The sequence below is a fragment of the Chlorocebus sabaeus genome, chromosome 18 (assembly GCF_047675955.1).
Source record: "Chlorocebus sabaeus isolate Y175 chromosome 18, mChlSab1.0.hap1, whole genome shotgun sequence".
Classification (NCBI taxonomy): domain Eukaryota; kingdom Metazoa; phylum Chordata; class Mammalia; order Primates; family Cercopithecidae; genus Chlorocebus; species Chlorocebus sabaeus.
The window spans coordinates 43325063-43350801 of record NC_132921.1 but is presented as its reverse complement, the minus strand read 5'-3'; the positions used below and the strand labels follow the sequence as shown (position 1 = coordinate 43350801).

At 36.7% G+C, this 25739-nt stretch overlaps 1 long non-coding RNA gene and 1 other non-coding gene across 2 annotated transcripts in view; both read right to left on the bottom strand.

Annotated features, from left to right (window-relative positions):
• The window catches only part of LOC103222513 (uncharacterized), a 556352-nt gene that overhangs the window by 484749 nt on the left and 45864 nt on the right, over positions 1-25739 (bottom strand). The window lies entirely within an intron of this gene.
• LOC119618650 (U6 spliceosomal RNA) lies at positions 1676-1781 on the bottom strand. Its single transcript, XR_005235025.2, has one exon. It is a non-coding gene; the product is annotated as a U6 spliceosomal RNA (small nuclear RNA).

Sequence of the window (25739 nt, the reverse complement as noted above, 5' to 3'; positions counted from 1 at the left end):
GTATATAGTTCAATGAATTTTGAGACATGTATACACCCACATAATCAGTCTGCAATGAAGATACATAGTGTATTCATACCCTACAGCATTCCCTTCCTACCCTTTACCACTATATCCCACTCCATACCATCTCTGAGGCAACTGCTGCTTTGATTTCTGTAATGTCATATAAAGAGAACCATAAAGTATGTTCTATGTTCTCTTTTATGTCTGGCTTCTTTCACAAAACATAACATTTCTGAAATGCATCCATGTTATGCTATGTATCAGTAGCTTGTTCCTTTTCTTCATTAAAGAGTACATATCGCATCATCATACCACAACTTGGTTCACTGGTTCATGAATATTTGCAATTTGTTTACGTTTGATTATGAACAAAACTGCAATAAACATTCTTATATATAAATGTTTTTGTGGGCATGTTTTCATTTCTCTTGTGTAAATACATAAGAGAGGAATCTCTAGGCCATATGATAACTATAGTTTTAATTTTAAAAGAAACTGTGAAATTATTGTCCAAAGTACTGGTACCATTTTTAATGGTACATTTTTAAATGAACACGTAATAGTTACATATGTTATGGTGTTTGGAGTGATATTTTGATACAATGTGTAATGATCAAATTAGAGTAATTAGCATATCCCCCACCTAAAACATGTATCTTTTATTGGTGTTGGGAACACTCAAAATCCTCTCTTCTAACTATTAAAAATATATATGCAAAAGAAATTAGCCAAGTGTGGCAGCATGTGCCTGTAGTCCCAGCTACTCGGGAGGTTGAGGCAGGAGAATTGCTTGAACCTGGGAGGCAAAGGTTGCAGTGAGCCGAGATTGTGCCACTGCACTCCAGCCTGGGTGACAGAGTGAGACTCCATCTCTACAGAAACAACAACAACAACAACAACAAAAAATATATATATATGTGTATATATATATATATAAAAAATAAATTGTTGCTAGTCACCCTATCATGTTTTAGAAGACTAGAACTTATTTCTCCTGTCTAGCTGAAATTTTGTTTCCATTAACCAACCTCTCCATATCTTCTGACCCAAACCTTCCTAGCTTTTAATAACCATCATTCTAGACTATGGGCCAGGCGCAGTGGCTCATACTTGTAATCCCAGCACTTTGGGAGGCCGAGGCAGGTAGATCACAAGGTCAGGAGTTTGAGGCCAGCCTGGCCAGCATGGTGAAACCCGGTCTCTACTAAAAATGCAAAAATTAGCCAGACGTGGTGGTGCTTGCCTGTAATCCCAGCTACCTGGGAGGCTGAGGCAGGAGAACTGCTTGAACCTGGGAGGCGGAGGTTGCAGTGAGCCAAGATCGTGCCACTGCACTCCAGTCTGGCGACAGAGCAAGACTCTGTCTCAAAAAAAAAATAAATAAATAAATAAATAAATAAATAAATAAATATTATTCTAAACTGTACTACGAAATTAACCTTTTAAGCTTCTGTACGTGAGGGAAAACATGTGATATTTACCTTTCTGTGCCTGAATTATTTTACTTTAACATAATATCTCATGCTCATCCATATTGCTGCATGTTGCTGTAAATGACTGAATTTCATTCTTTTGTATGACTAAATAGTATTCCATTGTGTACATATACCATATTTTCTTTATTTATTCATCTGCTGATAAACACTTAGTTTGATTCCATATCTTGGCAAAAACTATGAAACATTTTACAAATTTGTGTGCCATCCTTGGACAGGGGCCATACTAAACTTTACTGTATTTTTTTTTTTTTTTTTGAGACAGGGGTTTCACCATGTTGGTCAGGTTGGTCTTGAACTCCTGACCTCGTGATCCACCTGCCTCAGCCTCCCAAAGTGCTGGGATTACAGGCGTGAGCCACTGTGCCCAGCCTTCTGTATTGTTTTATTTTCAGTATATGTGCTGCAGAAGTGAGCACTAACCTTTTTATTCCCTTCATCATATTTTCAAATACTTCCAGGAATTAATATTACAGGCAAGATTAATCAGTGTTAACTACTGATATTAGAATAATGATTCAATTTAAATCTTCCAAATAGTAATTTGTCAAATATTCAGGATATCTTGTAATAGCTAAGTTTACAAAGAAAAGTAAGACACAGTCCTTGCTCTTGAGAAACTTATGATGTATTAGGAAAAACTAGAAGCCATTATGGTAAATGATAATGAATGTGCATAAACCAATGTGGGGATATAAGGCAGTTACAGAGATCTTCACAAGGCTCAGGCAGGGCTTCGGAGTCCTGAGGATATTTGAGCTTTGAAGAGGTCTTTCACTCACTGAACATGTATTCATTAGGTGCCAATTATGTTCAGATGCTCAGTAAATGGAATTGAATTTTGTAAGGAGGGAGACTCAAGGTCAAAGCAGGAAGATTGTATCCAATCTGGAGCCAGCAAATTGACAGGGAAAAAGAAGGGAATTAATAATTGCTTCACACCTATTGTCTACTGGGTGCTTAATCTCTCAGCGGCCTAGTTCAAGATTTTTATTCCCACATTACAGATGACAAACATGAGTTTCAAAGAGGTTACTTTGCTTGCCCAGGTTTCATAGAGCACGCATGAAGCAGAGCTGGAGTGTGAATGCATCTGGTGTCCTTGCAGAGTCCACTCCCAGGGCAGCTGGCTTTTTGTACAGGCACAGAAACAGAATAAAAGAAGATGAAGAGAGAATGAGAGACGGCACCAATGGCAACATGATTTTAGTGGCTGAGGTTACCTTATGCTTTATCTAGAAATGGAAGCCACAGGGGCCTTCAGACAGAATGTAAAGAGCATTGGCTTTAAAATCAGAATTGCCTGAGTTCATATCCCGACTGATTCACTGAGTAGCTTGACCATCATTGATTATAACAGAAGTCATCAGGGATAATAATATCCATTGCATCACTGTATACCAACGTCCAGTGTTTAAGTAAATATGACACTTAGTAGTTATATTTATTTAAATAACGATCACATCATTGGCCACATTCTATATGCAAGGCTTTTGTCTTGTGTGGACTCTGTCTTGCTGCTTCTCCTGTGTGTGTGTGTGTGTGTGTGTGTGTGTGTGTGTGTGTGTCTGTGTATATAAATATATATATATATTTGGACATTGTGACAGCATTCTAAGTCCAAAAGTCCATCCATGTCCACCCATCACTTCCTTTTATAATGCTTATTGGTTTGGGTTTTGAGATATCTTTCATGAACCATACTCACATTACCTTCATGATATTAGTGAAATTTCCTACAATTGCATGTAGACCACTGTTGCTCATTATTTTGCATGAAGTTTAGCTGACTTGAACCTGCTTCAGAAATGTACATTTACTCCCAAATTCACTTGCTTTGCAATGCTTGAGATGGGTGGACCTAAAAACCTTGGCTACAATTGAGAGCACTTGCCAGTTCCACAGGAGAAATAATCAGAAGTGGTTTCTGACACTGAGCAATGCTATGGTCACACAGGCACTACCTTGGAACGTTGAGACAATTACGTTAAGTTCAAGGCCCCTAAACCAAAAGAAGAGAAAAAAAAACCAGTCTGTTTGTATTTCAATTGTTGGTTTGTTGTTTACAATCAGATTAAATACCCACTTTTTGCATAACCCATGGATAGACTAAATGGTGACTCTTAAAGAGAATAATCAAAAGGGCAACATTATGGAGAACTCCTGTAAGGCAAGTCTAGACACTAGAGTAAAAATGAACTGAGTGGTATTTCTAAGAGACTGACTCAAAAAAAAAGAAACAAAACAAACAAACAAAAAGCTGGTAGAGTCAAAACCAAAAGAGCAGAACCATCCAACTGGAGAATTTTTTAAGTGAGATGTAATTTCATAGGTGACAGTAAAAACCAGACTGGACATGGCAGTAGCAAATGCACTCTAAGGAGCAATTTTGGTGGTAGGAACAAGTTGGCCTTATTGCCCTAATGGATCATCCCTTTCTCTATCTGCTGTGATATGAGAGCTGATGAGATCCTGCCTGAGGCAGCGGGACCATCTCAACACAGATTGTCTCTCCATTCACAGGGGTAAACACTTTACTGGGAGATTTAAAGTGAAATTTAGAATTACAGGGAAGTACCTAGGAAACAGATATTTTTTTCCTCAGTGAACTCTTAAGAGGGCTTGTCAGTAAAGTTCAAGCAAGCAGGTGTGCCGAAAATTGCTTTAAAACCAAACAGACAGTAGGAGGCATGCATATGCCAGAAATCATAGCCCCCGTGAGACAGACAAGCCCATTTTTCAGCAGGAGCAGCTGTTGGTGCATCTGCAGACAGGTTGTTGTCAGGAGTGTTGAGCAGAGAAATTTCAGGAGAAAGGTGCTCATGAGAAGGGAAGAGGCGTGAGGTCTCTGGTGTATGAGATTTAGCAAAGAAACTTGGGTGATGCGCTGAGTCCTGGGCTGACATTGTTAGAATTTAGAATTTCATCTGAGACTGGGAGGCTGGACGAAAGTGGCACTGAGACTTTAGATTGGAGTTTGTTAAATCCTGAGCAATAAAAATTGCAGTTCACTCTAATGAAACTTCCTGGGAAGACTATTAGTATTAAACAGGGAGACTCTCTCCCCAGAAATAATGCTAAATCACAGTCACAAATACTTCCAAGTCCAGTTCAGCACAAGCCAGAACATGATTGCATTTTTAAAATTAAATTCACTCTTATTGCTTTGGCAGTTGCCATTTTCTGAAATTAATAGGAATAGAATGCATGAACCAAAAGGCTAAGGGTGACCATACTGTATTAGAGGTTACAGAGGTGACGGTGACAAAGGTGGGTGGGCAGGCAGAGGTAGGGGTGGCCATATCTTTTTTAAGCATTTACTTCAAGGGAGTAGATCGATGAAAAAGACTAGGACTCTAACATAATAAGAATTTTACAAAATTGTTGGGGACGTTAAGGCTCAAAATAACAACCTGTGTTTTACTATAGAAAAATTTAACTGTTTCTTTTAATGTCTCAGCATCATGAGTACCCCAAATTATCTTACATCCTTTATGTGACTCAATATGCCTGCTAGCAAATTGCTGATCAGCAGGTGGGTGTTCACTTCTCACCTTTTAAAGTATAAGGTAATATTAAAAATAAGTCTTAAAGGATCCTAATTCATTGATAATAGCCATCTTTATTCCACAAGCCTCAATGTGAATTATTTATTGAAATTCATTAAGTGAATAACTTATTCATGAGTTTAGCAAATATTTGTTAAGCTGTCTCACTGTGCCAAGCGTTTACTTTTTGGACACAGAGATTAGAAGCATTTAGTTCCTACCCTCAAGGAGTTCACTCTAGAATCAATGAAAGAAGCAACAAAATGATCTTTGAGACAAAATCACAATACAGAGGAGTAAGTGCCATAGTATCTGCACTTATCCAACATGAACAAGGTTTCTCGACCTCATCCTAGGGATTGAGAGTAGAAACACTGTCAGGAAGAGGAGCTGCTGGCATTGACCTTTGGGAAATGAGTGATGATTAGCCAAGTGGCCATGGTTGGGTAGGGTATATCAAATGGGAACAACACGGACACAAGCAGAGGACAGAGAGAACATAAACAATTAGGGAACTGAATACAGATCAAGAGAACCGAAAAGAGAGGTAAGTAGAAAATCACAGGTTGAGAGGAGTTTGCAGAAACAAGGCCAGAAGCTAAAATAGGTAACACTAAGGTACATGACAGCGATTAGAATCCACCAGAAAATTCTGAATAGTAGTAATGTCAACAGATTTGCAGTGCAGAAAGAATTTTGGTGGCATTGTGGAGGATGGATTCAAGTGTGATGAAGCTGGAGGCTTGAAGGCAGTTTAGGAAAGTATTACAGCAGTCCAGTGAGCAATAACGAAGTCTGAGCTAAAGCAGAGGTAGGGTAGACAGCAGATGGGGGTTTGAGATACTTAGGAAATAATGTTTTTAAGTTATGGAGTGTGAGATGATAGAGGTGTGTGGGAAAGAAAGGATAGAACCTGGAAACATTCTTTCAAGCACATTAAAAATATCAACCTATTTAATGCCGTAAGAGTCATATTATTTAAGAAATAATGCTTGTCTATACTACAGATGTGGAAATGGACACAAACCCAGGTATTGTCCTATGCTCATCAGAACACCTTGTTGTAGCATCTTGTTTCAGAGCAGAGTATCCCTTTGCAGCAAATGGAAGAATCAGAATCAAAGCCAGCATCCTGTTCTTTCAAGCACCCTATCTTGGATACAGCAATTAGAAACAGTGACAAAGGATGGGTGTTACATTCTGTAAAATCCTTGTTGTCCTAACCAGACAACAGGAGAAACAATGCTACAGAGAAAAACAGACTTCTGTCCAGATGGCAAGGTGAGTCAATGCATACCTCACCCTCTCTCCTTTTGATATTGTAGCTATCATGGCTACATGTTTATTGCAGCAAGTGGCCTTGGAACATGGTTACTTATACTGGCGGTTCTTAAAGACAAGATTAAACAGAATGAGAAAAGGCAACATCCGAAGCACAGTGGCTGAATGTTTTCAAATTGAAGAAATTCAAGCTCAAGTCTAGAAACTGAAAGTTTATGTAAAATTTAAAAAAGGGATATACAAAAGGGAATTGACCCCTAGACAGATAAAATAATGAATATCAAAGTTTAAAAAGACCAGCAAAAAAAGCAGATTTCCTAAAGCTGAATAAAAGGAAAACACCAAGGTCTGAGAGGCAGGGAATCTAAGGCCAATTCATGATAATTTCTGAAAACTGGATCAAAAGGGAAGCACCTGGTTCTGGGCACAGGGAACCTAAAGCCAACTAAGACCAACTTCCTAAAGCTCATCTCCCGCTGTCCAAGTAACAAAGGATCAAAGGCTACTCTCTCTGCAACCCTCCCCCTTTCACCACATCACAGAAGGAATGGGAAAGTGCCCTGGATCGGCAGCGGGCCAAGGATAAGTCATCCCTTCATCTGCATAGGGCACCAGTTCACCTCAGTCTTTAATTAGCCATGGACCAAATCCTTTATCCAGATCAGGGGTAGCCCAAAGGGACCTCAAAAAGGGTACTTAAAACCCAGGAAACTGTGTACCCAGACCCTTTGAGCTGCCTGCTAGGGCCTACTCCCACCCTGTGGAGTGCTTTCTTGCTTCCTGCTTTCCCTGCTTCCTTCCTGTTACTTTGTTGGTGTGTTTTGTTCAGTCCTTTGTTCAAAACACCAAGGACCTGGACAACTCCCACTCATGACCTTCCTTCCAGTAACATTATCATCTATGCATAATGTACCTATATATTTATGGCTAAACACTTGAAATAATATAAATATAATGCAGTGCTTCCAAACCAGAAGAAGAAAGAAAAACAAAGGAAATAAATGAAATTCTGATAATTAAATAAATATTGGAAGGAAAATAAAAATGTAAAAAAGAAAAATATCATAAACAGAAAACACTAGGAATGATAGAAATATTTCAAATATATCAATAACTCCAATAAATATAAAGAGATTAAGCTTTCTTATTAATATAAGAAAATGTGATACAGTCTTAAAATCCTTATGCTGTTTTAAAAGATACATTAAAACAAAGTGACACAGAATTATTAAAAATGAGAAAAAGAGATTAAAAAACAGATAATATGAAAGACAAAAACCAAAGGAAGGCTTTATTAACAATATAGTAACATTAATGTCATACAACATACGTCAGACAGCAGAGAGTAGTGATATAGTGATAAAAGGAGCAATTCTGATAATATATAAGAACTATAGGAATGAATATGTCAAAATATATGAAGCAAAAATCAATTTCAAAATTTTTACTAAATATTTGTAAAACTCTATGTTTATAAAATAGACCTCTTCAAATATACATGGAACAGTTTTTAAAAATTTGATTACATTCTAAGAAGGAAAAGAAGTTTCTACACATTTAATTTTATTTTATTTTGTTTATTTATTTATTTATTTATTTTTTTGAGACAAGGTCTTGCTCTGTCACTTGGGCTGGAGTGCAGTGGTATAACCTCAGCTCACTGCAGCCTCAACCTCCTGGGCACATGTGATCGTCCTACCTCAGCCTCCCTAGTAGTTGGGACCACAGGTGTGTGCCACCATGCCTGACTGATTTTTGTAATTTTTGTAGAGACGGGGTTTCACCATGTTGCTTAGGCTGGTCTTGAACTCCTGAGCTTAAATGATCTGCCCATCTCGGCATCTCAAAGTGCTAGGGTAACAGGCATGTGCCGCTGTACTCAGCCTATGTTTTAAATAATTAATGTCATATCAGCCATATTTTTTGACAGCATCTTAGTAAGTTTAGCTATCAACAATGTAAAATTGGATAATGAAGAAAGTTTCTAATGTTTTAAGTGTATAAACCTATATAAGTTCTGAATTAAAGGAAAAAGAGAAATAAAATAGTATTTAGAGGTAATTAGCAAATAAATCAATAAACTTTTTGTGCTATAATGGTATTTAAATTTAAACATAAATGTAAATATATGCTTCCAAACTCTCTATTTAACATAAACAAAGATTGGCAATTTATGAGTAAACTTTTAACTGATAAAGCCAGAAAAATAATAGAATTAATACAAACAGTAAAAGGGAGAAAAATAACAATTAAATCATATACAAGTGAAATGGGCAACAAAAAAACCTCAACAATATAATAAATAATAAAATTGAGTTTTTTCCTATAAACAATTAACAAAAGGATTTTAAAACTCTAGCAAGGTTGTTCAAGAAATAAAAAATTGCTAAACTAAACAATATTACAAATAAAAAGAACTATAAATAGAGTATTAATTTTCTAAAATCATAGTTTAAAAGTATAAACAACTTTATACCAATACATTTGGTGAAAATGAAATGGACAATCTGAAAGAAACTTATAAACTGCAAAAATAAATTCAAGGAGAAAGAGTAAATAAAATCAATGTATTACAGACTATGGAAGTAACAGTCAACAATTCCCTCTTCCTTTTTTCACTGACCAGTTTTATACGTATTATACTCAGATTGATTTACAGGCATATGTAAGCCCTGTCTTACAGGGATACCCAATTTGTTTTATAAAGCCAGGAGAACTTTTATTAAGACTGAGTGAGAAAAATGTAGGAAACTATGATGACCGACCAATGTTACCATGAACATGAATATAAAAATTAAAACGCAATAAAAACTTAAAAACTACATTCAGCACCATAATAAAAGAACTAGGGTTTATACCAGTAATGCAGTGATGGTTTAATGGAAGAAAACCTACTGTTCTTTATCAACAGATTAAAGTGCAATGATATTAAGAATATCTCAATAGATACAAAGAACAAATTGAATCAAATAAAGCACTTACGGATGATAAACAAAAAGTTATAGCAACATGAGAATAGAAGAGCATATCCTTAAGTTGACAAAGAATAGCTAATGAATTGGCAAATTAAACAGATGACAGAAAACTTAACGATAAAGCCATATTGGTTGCAAAGAACAGTCTGTTATAACCTGTGAATGAGCATAAGCAAGAACATTGCTCTAGATAAGATTTATCTTAAAAAAACTATGATTTTTTTTAACAGCCTTACACCTTGGCAATCATGCATCTGTAAAGTAATGACAAAAGATACCATTAAAATGACAATAACAGCGAAAAGGAACTTACAAATAAATCTAACAAAAGATATCATAAATGACAGATGAAAATTTAGGAAATATTTACAATATTGAAGAACATCTAATAAGATTTTGTTAATTGCATAAAATATTTTGATTTTAACTGTAACTTCACAAAAATTTAATCTAATTACAAACAAAATTGTAAAATAGTGTTTTGAAGACCTTGACCCATGAATTATTTGGAAGGATAAAGGACAAGGAATACTCTAGAAGAAAAAGAAAGAAGGAGCTGGAATAAAAACTTGTCTTATTATTTACCAAGATTTATTAAAATACTGTAATGCTGGAGCATTGGAGACATATTATAATGATGGAGCAGAATGGAAAAACAATCTGAGACCCACTTGTATGTGAAAATTTGATGCATGACAAAAGAGCTATTAAAAGCCAGTGGGAGACAATGTAGTAAATACTATTTGGAAAATAGCTATTCACTGGTAAAAAATAAATATAGATCCCTGAGTTACAAAATAGACCTAAATCAATTTCACATGGAAAAGGCCTATGTGCTAAAAGCTGAACTTAGAAACTTTCAGAAGAAAATACTGGAAAAATTTTACTGTACTAAAAATTTTAAGAACACCTTTAAGAAGATATAAAAAACACAACTAGAGACGTATAAAATTAAAGTTTCATATGAAAAAAATACACTTCAAACAAAATAAAAACCACATACTAGAAAAAGTATTGACAGTGAATATATGACATTAGCTTACAATGCATGATATATAATTTATGCCTGTAAGTCAATCAGAAAAATAAATTTGCAATAGAAAAATGAGAAAGGATCTGAACATAAAGTTCCACAAAGAACAAAAGCAAATATCTAACATAAAAACATATCGGACCTTACCCTTTATGAGGAAAATGTCAATTAAAACGTGTGATTATTTGATTACTTAAAAGTCATTAGATTGATAGAATTTTAAAAAGTGACAACTTCAAGAGTTTGGATGGTTGTGGGTAAATGGGAACTTTAATAGTGACATGTTATATAAATATAAACTGGTAAAGCTATCTTGGAAAGCAATTTACCAACATACAGGAAAAGTAAAATCACACATGCTCTATGACCTGCCATTCAATTTCTACACCTACATGATTTTTAAAAATTATGCAGTTACACAAGGAATGATGTGAAATTATATTTATTTCACTATTGTTAATAACGGAGAAAAATTATAGTCCATATAATTTCCAATCACTAGTAGATATAGGTAAATGTTTACTCTTTTAATCAATTACTTACCAACAGTTGAAATAAATCAACTAAATATAATGAGCAAAAATGCAATTGCGAAAGAACATGTGATTTCTGCAATTTAGTCTGAGATGCATCCAAAAATGAATACGTATTAATGGGTACGTAATAAAGCCAGAACAGCAAAATGTTGATAAGTCTAAGTAAAAGATATATAGGTGCTCACTGTAAAATTATTTCAAACTTGTTGTATGTATGAATATTTTAAATATAGTTGAATTTGATAACATATTATAAATACTCCCATTATTTGCAGAATGATATATTAATAAAATTATAAAAACATGCATGGAAATGACACATATTAACTTCAGAGTTATGGTTACATCTAGGGAGTGAGAGAAGGAAAGGGATGAAAGGTGAAGATTTACTCTATCGGTCATATTTCCTAGTATTAAAGAAAAAGTAAGGAAGAGAAAAATCTAAACAAATACAGCAAAAAGATTTCCATGTGTTAATACCAACTTGTTCATTCAGAGACATCGTTTATTACTTTTGTACATACTTCTATTTAATTAAAATATTGCCTGATTAAAACTCTTATAAATATCAAAACACAATATCTACATTATCAAAATTATCTTAAAAGGATAATATTGGCTTAAAAAGTAAGTTCATTTGCATGGTAAAATGCCTGTTGCATAAAATTTTTAAATGCAAAATAATCCTAAGTGTTGTATATGGATATATGCACAAATAATAAAAGTATAAAGGCACAAATGTGAAGATACTCACCAAATAAAAGATAGTGCTTACCCCAGGGGAAGGAAAGAGCAAAATAAGTTAGAATGGTAAAGGTCATTTCAATTGAAATTGCAACACTATAGTCCTCAAAACAATTTTACTTTTGATAAATCTGGGTAATAGAACACAGTTCTTCATGTTTTAAAATTTTCATGATACATAATAAAAAAGAAATCATAAATCAGTACAGTCTAAAAGAATGACCTGACTTCTCAAGTCAGAAACAGCATCACAAAAAGAAAGAACTCTCCAAGGACATATGAGAATTTGCAAGCATATTCCAAGAACTCTTTTTCCTATTAGACTATGATATTAGCTTAGATCATTGATTACTGGTTATATTCATTTATTTCTGTACATATGATAATCCTGAGCTGTTTCGTTGTCCATTATTTTATATATCTTACATTGTATCCTCAAATCATAGGGTTTAAAAAATTCTTACTGAATATTTGATAAAACCATTTAACCAAACTGAGGATTCATCTGCATCATTCTAAACATTTCTCATTCTTTTTTTTGTTAAGAAGCTGAGATCACAAGAAATATCTAAGAAACTTCCTGGAGAAGTTGCATATTGGAAAGGATCATTTAATTTGAACACCAGTGAGGCAAAATTCCTTAAGAAAAGCGTAGCATGAGATACAAAGCAGAATGTCTACAGTGGTTATAATTCAACTCTTTCAGGCCCTCACCTGCTTTTCCCAGCTAAGGGCCAAGAGTGTCTACCCAGGAGGGTGGGCATTCAGCATGAAATGAGCAATGCCAATGTTTCCAAGGCCGGGCACTGTGGCTCACGCCTTGGGAGGCCAAGGAGGGTAGATCGCTTGAGCTCAGGAGTCCGAAACCAGCCTGGACAACAAGGCAAAACTCCGTCTCTACAAAAAACACAAAAGTTAGATGGGTGGGGTGGCATGTGCCTATAGTCCCAGCTACTTAGGAAGCTGAGGTGGGAGGATTGCTTGAGCCCAGGAGGTTGAGGCCACAGTGAGCCAAGATCAAGCCACTGCACTCCAGCCTGGGTGACAGAGCAAGACTGTATAAAATAAGATAAAATAAATTAAATAAAATAAAGGAGTTTCTTGAACCATGATACGTTACTTGCTACCAAAAACTAGAGAAATACACAGGGACACCAGACTAGTTATGGAAGAAAAGGAACTAAAAGTCAGCTTTCTACTTCTTTAAGATGGGACAACTGGGTTGAGACTCCCCTCAGTGTAACCAAGTGTTCTGTGGCTGGAATTAGAGCAATTTGTTACACAGATAGGAGAAAAAAAAAAATCAAAGAATCATCAAGGCAGATACCTACTCATTTCCTTTTTCCTTCTTTTCCTTCCACAAAATACTTTATTTCTTTTTTTTTTATTTTTTTTTTCCCCTGCTGAAAGAGCCCATTCACAGCTATGGCAAAACCTTCCTCTCAAACCATCTATCAATTTGCAGTGGTTTCTGCTTTACAGTCTGAATCCAACCCTACTTGGAGCTCCTTAAAGGACAAATACAATGGAAATGCAAAGTGCTAATAACATATACATACCTAACTCTTTTCACAAGGGTATTGTAAAGACTAATGAGTTATTGTTCGAAATAACAATAACCTTCTGATGAAAGGTGGAATATACATAGAGTTTGGAAGGTTTTATTTTGTTACCGTTGTTGTTATAATTACAGTAGCTGTATAGTGTGTGATACACACCACCAGCCAAGCATCATCTCCTTTCTCCTTCCTTGTTTGTGCTTGAAAAGCAAGCCTGTTGCCCTCTATAGGTCTTGGTTGTGTTAATCACTTTTTATTCTGCTGTCAGACACCATGGGGTAAGATCTGGATTATTTAGTCTGTTGAAAAGCCCAAGTCAACATTTTGGAAAATTCTCTGACCTTCATAACATTCTTCTTTTTTCTTTCACACTCCCAACAGAGTATCCCCTCTGTGTGCTAGACTTTCTATTTTGATAATTTGTCTAACTTACTGCATTTGGTAAGGGAGGTCTGGGAAACGATGTTAAGCATCCCAAGAAGGTTTATTCTGCCTCTTATTAAATGGAAGATAGTCTTCTTTGCAGACCTCTAATAAGGTACATGAGCTCAAAAGCATCACTCAAGGATAAGTGTGCATAGGTCTTTGTTGATCTGCATGCTGATTTCTCTAGGTCTTTGACTCTGTGTTCTGGGGGGCTATTTTACATTTGCTGAATAGTATACCTTTTCCCTGCTGCCCTCCTCTCTCTTGTTATGTATGGGCTGTCTCTGTCTAAAATTCCTTATGCTGATTTTCCAGACACATTTATTTATGTTCACTCACTAATTGAAAATCTCATATTTGAAGTTATTATTCTGATTGATGTCTGTCATTTTGATCAAGCAGTAGCTCACAGATGCTTTGTTAGAACAATTTTACAAGTGAGTTTATCATCATGCCTTTCTCTCCTGACCTTCTCCATAGCTGGTAGCAAAAAATCTCAGTGGAGGCTCAGAAAGAGGAGATGTTTGGCAAGGCTCCCAAATTCATTTCATTGTATCTTCACTACTAAAAGCAATCCTTCTATTTCAGCTGTTGTTAACAGTAATGGAGGAGAAGCAGAGTGGTCAGACTCGGTGCAGGAAAACAAAAATAAGTGGAATGGTGACCACTCCCCACCAAGAGGAACTCTGTCCCCAAGCTGAGCCCACATTTATTCTCCCCTACACAGACCACACTGGGAGGCAGGTGGGGGTGGGGGAAAATGTTTATCGGATTGCTCTTCATAATATCTGAAATACAGAGAAGGTTGAAATTCTGAGCTGCTTTAGGTAAGAAGGCACTGAAAGGTGGTGGAAAGGTACTCAGAAAACCAAGATGTGGAGCAGAGAACACATTTTCTACACTTTGCACATGTGCTAAGTCCCATCAACTTCACTAGCTTTGTTAGAAAAAGTGTTTCCTAAAGTATATAAATTGTTCTGTAACAAATATATTTACATTCAAATAAACTGGTTAATGTTATACATACTATTCTTGTTTTCAAAATTAACAATGCCCATTCGTGGTTAAGTTCATTCTATCAAGGAGCTTATTTCAATTTACTTCATCCAAATTTTTTAGAATGTGATTGTATCACTCTTTATTTATCACAAAAATTAACGCCCCAAGAAATGATTGTCTTCTGAAACAGTTTTAAATATCCTGTGTCAGACCATAGGCCTCTTGTGGTTAATTTTATGTATACAGAATCATGAACCATTAATATCAGAAGGACCTTGGGCTCATTGAATCCAAATCTGTGCCTAATGCATGGATTTCCTCCTCTAATATGAACACTTAGAATTTGCTTAAATGTCTTTTAAAAATCCCACCTTGTGAGGAAAGACTTGTGAAAGAAAGTGTTAATTTTTGGAAAAAGATCCAGATTAAATGAAAATTTTATTTGCTAATCATTTTTAACCACTAACTACAATTTTTCTTAGAAATTCACTTTCAATTTCTTTCATTCATTCAAAAATATTTATTGAAGATCTTTCATGTGACAGATACTATTCTAGAGATTGGGGATATTTCAGTGAACAAGACTGACAAATCCCTGCTGTCACAGAGCTTGCATTCTATGTTCAAAAACAGACATGAAGCAAGCGCATTAATAAATAAAATAACATTAGGTGGTAATGAAGGATATAGAAAAAAAGAGAAAACAGTTTTAGGGATAGAGAAAGAAGAAGGGACAGAAGAATTCTGTTGAAGCATTCTGGTTAGGGAAGTTATCTCCGAGTAGGAGAAATCTGAATAGACACCTAAAAAAAAGTGAAAGGAAGGTTAGTCTTGCAGCAGGAATGCAGAGCAAGGTCGCAACAGCATAAATGAACTGAACTGGAGGAGTAGCAAAAGGCTCTTAGTCATGAATAAAAACTAAAATATCTTACCTCAAAATATATTTGACATATTTCTAGATGGTTATTTTGAAAAGCTGTCTTTTGTAGGGGAGATTTGCAACTGTAAAGAAAATCTGCACTGATACAGCCAGACTTTCTCTGAAGGCCCCATCTTTTCTAGATCTAGGAAATATTAATTGAGATTCTGACACCTTAAAGGTCTGAAAGAAGCATTTACCATCTATTCTCTCTGAGGATGCTCCCTGTGAAATTTCATCTGTTTAACAAGACCATCTTTGCTAGTCGGTCCTCCTCTTCTCTCCCTCCCATAACCTGTTTTGCTACCATAACTTATCTTGCCATAATCCAAGACCCTATTCTTTCTGTAATCTCAAGGTGGTATAAAGGTGTCAACTATCTTCCCTTTCTTTAAGATCTTATAATTTGTTCCACAAAATAATGCCTGCCTCTTGGATTCATTCGAATTCCAAGGAGAATCATTTTGCAAGTTAATTTCTGTCTCCCTGGTTCATTCATTCTCCCTAATAATCACTTACTGCCCCTCAAAAGAATAGTCTACATTCTCCATCTCCCTCTCCCCTATGAGAAAGGATATATTAGCTTCTGTACCTGACTGGGGAGTTGGGGTATTCACTTTGTGGTTCTCCCCCTATACATGTTAAGAAATTTGTATCTTTTTCTCCTATTAACCTGCTTTTTTTCAATGAACTTTCAAGAGGCCAAAGGGAAAGTTTTCCATTATCCCCAACATAAAAAAAAAAAAAAAAAAGAAAAAAAGGAAAATAAAAGGAAAATGCAGCTGGAGAGTTGTCAGAGGCCAGATCTCAGGGGATGTGACACCAGGCTAAGGCTTCTGAATTATGTTCTAGGAGGATAGAAGCCACTGTAAGATTTGCAGCCAATGGATAATATGACTAGCATTAAGTTTTCAGAAGGATCACTTTGACTGCTATGTGGAGAATAGATCATAAAGGCAATTAGCAGAAGCAAGGAAACAAATCAGGAGACCAGTTAAATTGAGTGAATCTCCAAGACACCTCATTCTTGACAACCTATCATCTTTCCTCTGGGCCTGTGATGCTCTGTACCTGCCTCTACTCTAGCTCCATCTACTTTCAGTGGGCTTGATTGCTTAAAAGTCGTTCTCCACCACTCCTGGAAGACCGTCAGCTCTGTAGAGGTAAGGACCATGATTTACTTCTCTTCCTATCCCCTGGCCACATACACGAATACCTCAATAAAATCAGGCTGAATTTCTCTACTCCTTCTTACAAGTGGCAGGCCTTAAAACTCTGCATTTGAAGGCAGTAATGTTTATTTCCTTGTTTAAAAAGTAACTTGGAGATCTGTCTCTGCATTTCCACTTGTCAGTTAAAGTATACCCTCTCTTACTAGGCCATCTGCAACTGTTACCTGTTATCCATGTTGCTAAACCATTTTCAGACCTAGTTTATAGTTTGTTGCATTGGTGAGTATAATTCTCTTACTGTTCTTTCCCAGAGCTTTTGGTCAAAGAAAGTACATATTTGTATCACTTTATCTTCAGACCATGGTGACTAAACCAAATAAGTGATTAACCAATGCTTACCAAGGAAAGAAATTTTACAAAATGAGTACTACGCATACTTTTGGATTATTGGGGTTTGTTAGTGTTTTAGCCCATTTTCTGCTATAACAGAATACCACAGACTGGTTATTTTTCACAGTTCTGGAGGCTGGGAAATCCAAGAGTGTGTTGTCAGCATCTGGCAAGGGCCTTTGTACTGATTTATCCCATGGCAGAAGAGCAAGTGGGCATGTCAAATAGAGAGAGAAAATTGGGCAGAACTCCACCCTTTTTTCTGGATCCCACTCCCATGATAATGAATCCCTCTTGTAATAACTGCATTAATTCACTGATAAGGGCAGAGGCCTCATGAGCTAATCGATCACCTTTTAAAAACGCCACCTCTTAATACGATTATATAGGCAATTAAGTTTCCAACTTGTGAATTTTGAGGGACATATTCAAATTATACCATTTAGTGAATAAATGGTATATTATTTACTTTGTACCACTTCTATTTGTTTGGGGTCAAACACTACTATAGTATTTTATAGTAACTAAGAGAATTTGCATCTGAAAAAAATGGGGAGCATTGACCTAGATGAGATGGCAAAAAATATAATGCAAGGTTTTTTTTTTAAATATAATTGTGGTTTATGGGGTATTATGAAGAAAGAAAAAGCATTTTGTAGTATTTTATAAATTTGATGTAGCTTTGAAAAAAACTTTTCCAAATACAGTCATATAATCATATTAGAATTACTTAGTGTGATAGTTAATGTTAGGTGTCAACTCGAGTGAACTAAGAGATACCCAGGTAGCTGATATAGCATTATTTCCAGGTATATCTGTGAGAACCTCCTTGGTTCTAGTTCCTTTGGCTTTCAGACTCTAGGAACTGCACCAGTGGCCCCCTAGCTTCTCAGGCCTTCACCCTTGGACTGAGAGATATCATTGGCTTCCCTGGTTCTGAAACTTCTAGACTTGAACTCATGCTACCAGCTTCCCTGGTTCTCCATCTTACTGATGGCCAATCATGGGGTTTCTCGGCCTCCATTTAATCAAGTGAGCAAGTTCCTCTAATAAATCCTCTTCACCTACCTACCTACCTACCTACCTATCTATCGCCTATTAGTTCTGTCTCTCTGGAGAACCCTGACTAATATAGTTAGTAAAGACTAGGTATAGTTCCCGAATCAGAGACTTATTTAACTTAGATGAATGCAAATGAAACTAGGAGATTCAAGGTAAGATCAGAAATTACAAATAGTATTGCACATTCTGAGAACTCAAAATCACAATCATCAAAAATTACTAAAAAACAAGCTTAAATAATGGTTTCAAAAATTATGAAGGTTTATTGAGTAGAACTTGTTGAGATTTAGTTCAAACACTAAAATTTTGGACAGGAAAGGAATCATGAAAGGAAAAGTTTTATATGGCATAAGACATGTATCAGTAATATTTGTAGATGCATATAACTAGAGTCCAAATCCACTGACCGATTAACTCCAACCGTTTTCTTGATTTCTCAGGGTAGTAACCAGCTGAGCTTTTAAGCCAGTCAAGGAAAAGTATATTATTTCCATCCTCTTTTAAACACTCTACAAAGAACTCTCTTGTTCATAATAGCTCTGTTTACTGCATAGTACAGCATGTTCTAATTATCACCCCTGCCTCACTAACCACACAGCTTATGTTCCCACACTCATCTGTTATTTTTATGCCTCCTACAGAAATGAAGAGAACATTAATAAGAATAATACATGGAAGATAATATTTTTGGTAAAATTAGAAAAAAAAGGGTGGCTGATAATATAGGAAATAGAGCTTTTTAGTTCAATTGAAATGACCCAGCACTAGCAGTCCACTTTCTTTGATGTTTTCATTTATGATTTCCTGTCAGTTCCTAACCCGATTCTTTTCCTCTTTACTTGGATGATTTATTTGGTTACGATTTGATTTTTCTCTTTATTTTTTTCTGTCACTAAATTTACTTCACTTTTTTCCTCATACATTTCTTTTACCTTGAGAATTCCTTCCACCTTTCTTGCTCTTTCCATATGTTGAAATTCCAACTTTAATTTGCTTTTGGTTTATATTTTCCTCAATTTTTTATTTGCCTTTTTATCTCCCTCCTTTCTCTCTCTTCTTCTATCATCTACTTGTAATAACTTCTCTAATGTATGCACAGAAAATATCTTTTTGTACCTCTGACTGGCAAAAAATGTATATACATATATATTGATATGGGAATTAATACATTTTCAGCACAAGAAATGGGACCAGCAGGAATGTCAAATGGAACATTAAAACATTTAAAAATCACTACATTAGCTGAGCAAGGCTTAAATATTTGCATGGCAAAGAGTTTAAATAAAGAAGCAAGAATAATGAAGTAATAGAAAAAGAAAATGGCTATAAAGTGATCCTTTGAAAAAGTAGTATGTTGGATCAGAATTGCACCAATTTTTCCAATCTGTAAAAGGTGGAGTCAATATGCCTTTTACATACAATCTTTCCTAACATTTAAAATATATATGTGCACAAATATTTCTTATAAGACTGAGGAGACAACAGGTCTCACCTCATTAAGAACCATGTTTGCTGTGCTGCTGATTTCACGATTCAAATAGTGGTGACTGCTTGCAGGGATATTTTCCATGATAGAAATCTTAAATGGATGGGGAGGGAAAAAGAAAAAAAAAAAAAACAAGAGGAGAAGATTGCTAATTAAAAGGGAAAGAAACAACAAGGCAGGATACATCAGTCCGTGGATACACACATTTTCAGCGATGACTCAGGAACACGTTTGGGTAGATTACGTCAACTCTTCCCTCAATAGTTGAATCTAATCATCCCTGTGAATTGATTGGAGTTTGAAAAAATAGCAACTAAGGCTTCTTTCACATGCTTATAATCAGCTCTTGGAAATGTTGCACTTTAGATAAAATGATAGAAATAAATCTGCACATTGGAATGGTGCAGAGATAGTTCACTGAGTACATAGAAATTATCTGCATGTAGGGCAATTAAGTGGTGCATAGCCACCTATCCCTGCTCCTAAAGGGGAAAAGCCTTTGCTGAGGTGGAAGAGGAGGATAATGGAAAGGCTAGCCCAGTGATGTCTCTGTCATCCTCTGCATCCACTGTCAGACTGAGCATTGGTTCTAGTCCTGCTTCCCAAGGCTCACATTGGCACTAGCCTCTTCCTTTCTCCATCCCAAGCCAACAACTCTCAAACAAAGTTATTGTACTGTGTTACTGTGATACTGGTAAAATGAAGTGAGCAGCCTTTTTCTTCCACCTAGGATATTCCTGACCCAAGCAACCATCCATCACTCTTCTTTGCTTCCCCAAAGTACATGTTGCAGAGGAGAGCTACTGTCAGGAGGAGATGCAGCACAGACAGGAGACAGACTTACAGTGGCCTCCTTCCTCAGTGTAAGAAGCTCACTCCCCAGGCTCTGGCCTAACTTGGCTTCCAGGCAAAGACAACTGTACCCACAATGCCAACAGCAAGAGAAACTCTTAGACCTTATTCCAAGAGATGCACTCCACACACAGCGTACCCAGACAATACCTGATATTCAGGAAACAGGAAGACTGTCATCATCCAGTTGTATTCTTGCCTGACCAGACATCTCACAGTGGGGGTGGTGGGGAACCACCAGAGCAGGGGAGGGCCATGCTCCATTCATGGGCTAGAAATGAGGGTGGAACTTGGAAAGTGTAGAATGGAACTAAAACCAATCATATAGCTGAGTGGTGAGGAATTAACGACTGAGGTAATTTACAAGTGCTCAAGGTTCCTGGAATCAGGACCTAGGTCAGCTTGTCACAAAGGAGACTGGAATGTATTTGTATGGGAGAGAAGGGCAATGCAGAGGTGGAGGGTGTGAAGAAATAAGAAATTGTGTGGAGCAACTGGTTCGAGGACCTTGGCCCTTGGGCCTTGGCCTGAGAGTTTAATTCTAAATTTTAACAGCTTTAAGTCTACGTAGAAGCAAGGTAGCGGACTGGGGGTATTGAAACATTACCTGCCACTTTTCAAACACTGCTTAGAACTCAGTCTGTTGTTGGGAGCACTAATGAATGACAAAAACAAGGAGAAAAACTCAGAGGCTGCTCAGGGTCTATCTCTGTAACATGAGGTATGAAAAGGACAAATTGCAAGAGCCATGGCTTCCTCTTCCCTGCCCAGCTTGAAATCAGAGTGTCTCCCAGGTCACACGCTATTTTCCCTGCTCTCTCCCAAATTAAGACTCTAGAGGAGAAGCTTGTTGTTGCCATGGTTACACCAAAGCTAGTGCATCAATACAAACGCATTCCTTTGAAAACATCCTCAACTGTAACCCATCAGAACTGGTTGGCTGAGGAATCCATAGTTCCTTAAAGACATTTATGGAGAAGAAAATATTTCTGTGTTCAGGCTGGTGATGTAACGTTGCTTTGCTCTGCTTTGTTTGAGTGAAGAAATAATTTCCTTGTCAAATATACAGAAGTGAAGGGTTTCCCATGCAGTAAAATCCAATCATTTGTCCACCAGAGCTTGGCACATGCATCGCTGGCTGAGGGATGGTATTTCGAGGGAAGCACACAAATCTTGTTCCTGCTCATCCCCAATGACTAAGACCATTAATGACATAATTGCCTTCTCACATCTACCTTCTACCCAATTAAAAGCAGTTTTGGACTATGAGACAGTATCTCCCACTCCTTAAAAATGCTAGGACACACAATTCTCATGCTAAAAAGTAAAAGGGTAATTCACTCTGGTATCTTAAATTAAAAAGGCTTATCAGGAAACATTTTTAGGATTTGTATTCAAAGGGAAATAAATGCAACCTCTGTAACTTCATTCACTTTATAAAAATATGCAGAATAACCTTCAGTTCACTCCATCTGTATGTGAAAAAATATTATCTGCTTTAAAAAAGGAGATTGTTTTTTTCTCCTTTGTTAAATAGGATTGAGTTGCTTTAGATTTTTTTTCACCTTTCCCTCCTCAGGTCTTCCTGTCAGCTGTTACTATCAGCTATGATTAAATATAAACAAACATTGTGATTCATCAAGAACTGAAAGACTCATTGTGGATATAAACCTTCCTCAGTCTCATGGTCAGATTAGGTAGGAAGCCAGGACAACCTCATGGACAGAGATCTATATAGCTGAGTTTATGTAAATTTATTTATTGTCATATAATTACTGAATAAAATGTATATGTTTATATGTCTGCACCTAAACTATTATTTTCTGAAATATAAAGGTTTGTAAAGGAATTATGCAGTTAGGTATAAAAATGTTTGTACTCCACCTTCTTGGAACTTCAAACAAAATGACTCAGAAACTAACAGTTTACCAGAGAAATTCAGCCTACCTAGCTCACCAGCTTACTGGAGCTCATATGAAAATCTTCCCAAAGAGATCCCCACCATATTTATGCTGCCTCCAAATGTGTCTATAAAAGGCTTGAAGCCCAATAAGATACACTGAAAATTATTTTCTCCTGAACACGAGAAAGCAGAAGAGAGTTGCTCTTGGGACACTGGAAAGTTGATTTCTCCATGGACCTGAGGAAGAACCCAACTCAGTTTAAAATTCTTGCACTTGCCTCCCTCCACCTTCCTGCACCCCAAACTTCCTATCTGAGAAGTAAAGAATTTCTTTCTTCAGAAATTTCAAGTCTTGAATATACAGACTTTTCAAAGCTGTATATTCTTTGGAAATTCTCTCCTGTCTTTATTTCTATGACTCATTGAACACTCTTGATTCACCTCTTACTCTTTTTTCTCAGTCTCATCCCTCTTCTCCCACTTCTACTGTATGTGCGTATATATGCACACACACACACACATATACATGTTCCTCCCCCTCCTAGCATATATATGCTAAATATATAGCATATAAATATATATGGCATATAAATATACGTAGCATATAAATACATATTTAAACTGCAAGGTTTTTGTTTGTTTGCAATAGGGTTGATATGGCTTGACTCTGTGTCTCCACCCAAATCTCATGTTGAATTGTAATCACCACATGTTGAAGGAGGGCCTGGTAGGAGGTGATTGAATCATGGGGCAGACTTCCCCTTGGCTGTTGTTGTGACGGAGCTCTCAGGAGACCTGGTTGTTTAAAAGTGTAGCACTTCCCGCTTCGCTCTCCCTCCTGTCGCCACATGAAGATGTGCTTGCTTCCCCTTCAGCTTCTACAATGATTGTGTTTCCTGAGGCTTCCCCAGCCACGCCTCCTGTACAACCTATGGAACTGTGAGTCAATTAAACCTCTTTTCTGCATAAATTACCCAGCCTAAGGTAGTTCTTTATAGCAGTGTGACAATGGACAAATATAGGGGTCTTGTTATAATGTATGTTGCCCAGGCTGATCTCAAACTCCCAGGCCCAAGTGATCCTCCCCACCTAGTCTTCCTAGTAGCTGGGATTACAGATGCATGCCACCATGCCTGACTCTTTCATGTACTTTATGTAACCTCTTTGTACTAAGTTCCTCTTGCTGCTGTAAAAAATAATAATTTTTTAAAAATACCACAAACTTAGTGGTTTAAAACAATTAGAATTTATTCTCTTACAGTTCTGGAGGCCAGAAGTCTGAAATCAGTTATTTCTGGGCTAAATTCAAGATGTCAGCAGGGCTGGTTCCTTGTGAAGGCTCTAGGTGAGAATCTATTCTTTGACTCTTCCATATTCTAAAGGTTTCCAGCATTCCCTGACTTGTGGCTGCGTCACTCTAATCTTTGCTTCCATCATCGCATAGCCTTTTCTTCATCTGTAGTCCATCTCCTTCTGCCTCCTTCCATAAGGACACCTGTGATTACATTTACAGCCCACCAGAATAGTCTAGGATAATCTTCCCTTTTCCAGATCCTCAATTTAATTAAATCTATAAAGTCTCTCTCTCTTTTTTTTTTTTTTTTTTTTTTTTTTTGAGATAAAGTCTCACTGTGTCGCCCAGGCTGGAATGCAGTGGTACAACCTAGGCTCACTGAAGCCTCCACCTCCTGGGTTCAAGCGATTCTCCTGCCTCAGCCTCCAGAATATCCAGGATTACAGGTGCCACCATTCCCGGCTAGTTTTTGTACTTTTAGTACAGACAGGGTTTCACCACGTTGGCCAGGCTGGTCTCAAGCTCATGACCTCAAGTGCTCTGCCTGCCTCAGCCTCCCAAAGTACTGAGGTTTTAGGTGTGAGCCACCACACCCAGCCTGAAAAGTCTCTTTTGTCCTAGAAGGTACCAACCACTGGTTCAAAGCATGAATATATGGATATCTTTGGGGGTCATTATTCAGTCTATTATGGCCTGCTTTCTCTGATCTTTTGCTTATGCTCTTTTGTGGTAATATCTTCTCTCTCTGATTGCCTTCTTTATTCAGAGGACTTCTATGGTGAATATCCAGGGGAGACTGTTGATCTAATACCCAACCCTGACTTTACGAGTAGCTGTTGTACAGTTACCTTCAGATGGTATGAACAAAGCAAACTGAAAACACTTGAAATTTAAATCAAATAATTTTTCCTCTTTCCCTCACAGAGACAGAAAAGTATCTCTCATTTTCATTGTTACCTATTTTTGAGCCTTGGATAATATTGACTCAGACATTTCCCATTTCCCCATAACTTTTCTCAGTTAGAGTCTAGAGAATCTTCCTTTGATGTAAATTGTGCTCTCCCTGGTGTCTTTCCAATGGCTGCAACAGTTAAAATCCCCATTGTACTGTGCCTCACATTATTTTAACAACCTCTTAATGAATTTCTCTGGCCCTAGTCTCTCCCCGTTCCACCTTATCATGTATATGCTTCTGGAAGAGTTGTCCTTTCCAATTACTTTGACTAGTGTCATTTTCTTCCTCAAAACCTTCAGTGGTTTCTCAATACCCTAAGTCCCATATTTTTAAGCCTTCATCCACTAAAGTAGTCCCCACCTACTTTTTCAGAGGCACACTATTTTCTGCTATTAATAATCTCTACTGGTTATAAGCAATCCTGTAGACTCCCCTTCGTAGATTTACTGAGATGATTCTTTAACCTTGAAATCACTCCTCAGACATTCTTCTCTCTAAAGTTCATCTCAACTGCTTTCTCTGATCATTCAAGCCAGCTACCTCTTTTCTTAAAGTAAAATTATTTTATGGCAAATTCCTCTATGTACACTTATGAGCATTAGATATTCAGAACATATTTGTTACATAGATTAACCAAATTTAAAAAGTGGAAATAAGTAAGGTATGATTCACAAAACCTTTACTATTTCAAATGTTTGCAATATGTATTCTTTTGAGTGAGCCAGAAAACATTTTCTCATAGGAATATTTAAAAATTCTCTCACATGACTTTTTAAAATTGCCTTTTAATTTTCTTGGACACCAGTTTCTCAACCAACTTATCTTGGGCTTGCATTTCAAAAGCAGGAAGAAATCTCCACACACATAAAAATTAAAGTTCTGTCTTTCTTTTCTTTTGCACATCATTTGAGTTTGATGGATACCAAGAGACATATATCAGATCCTGAGCAGGATCCCATTGAGAGTTCCCATGGCACTTCAGTCACTTAGTCATGATCTATGCTCTCAACAGTTGAAGATAATGACTTCAGGAACAATCTTTCACAGGTTTCACATTAAATGAGATGAAAGTGCAAGCGTGGCATTAAAGCACCTTGTTATTT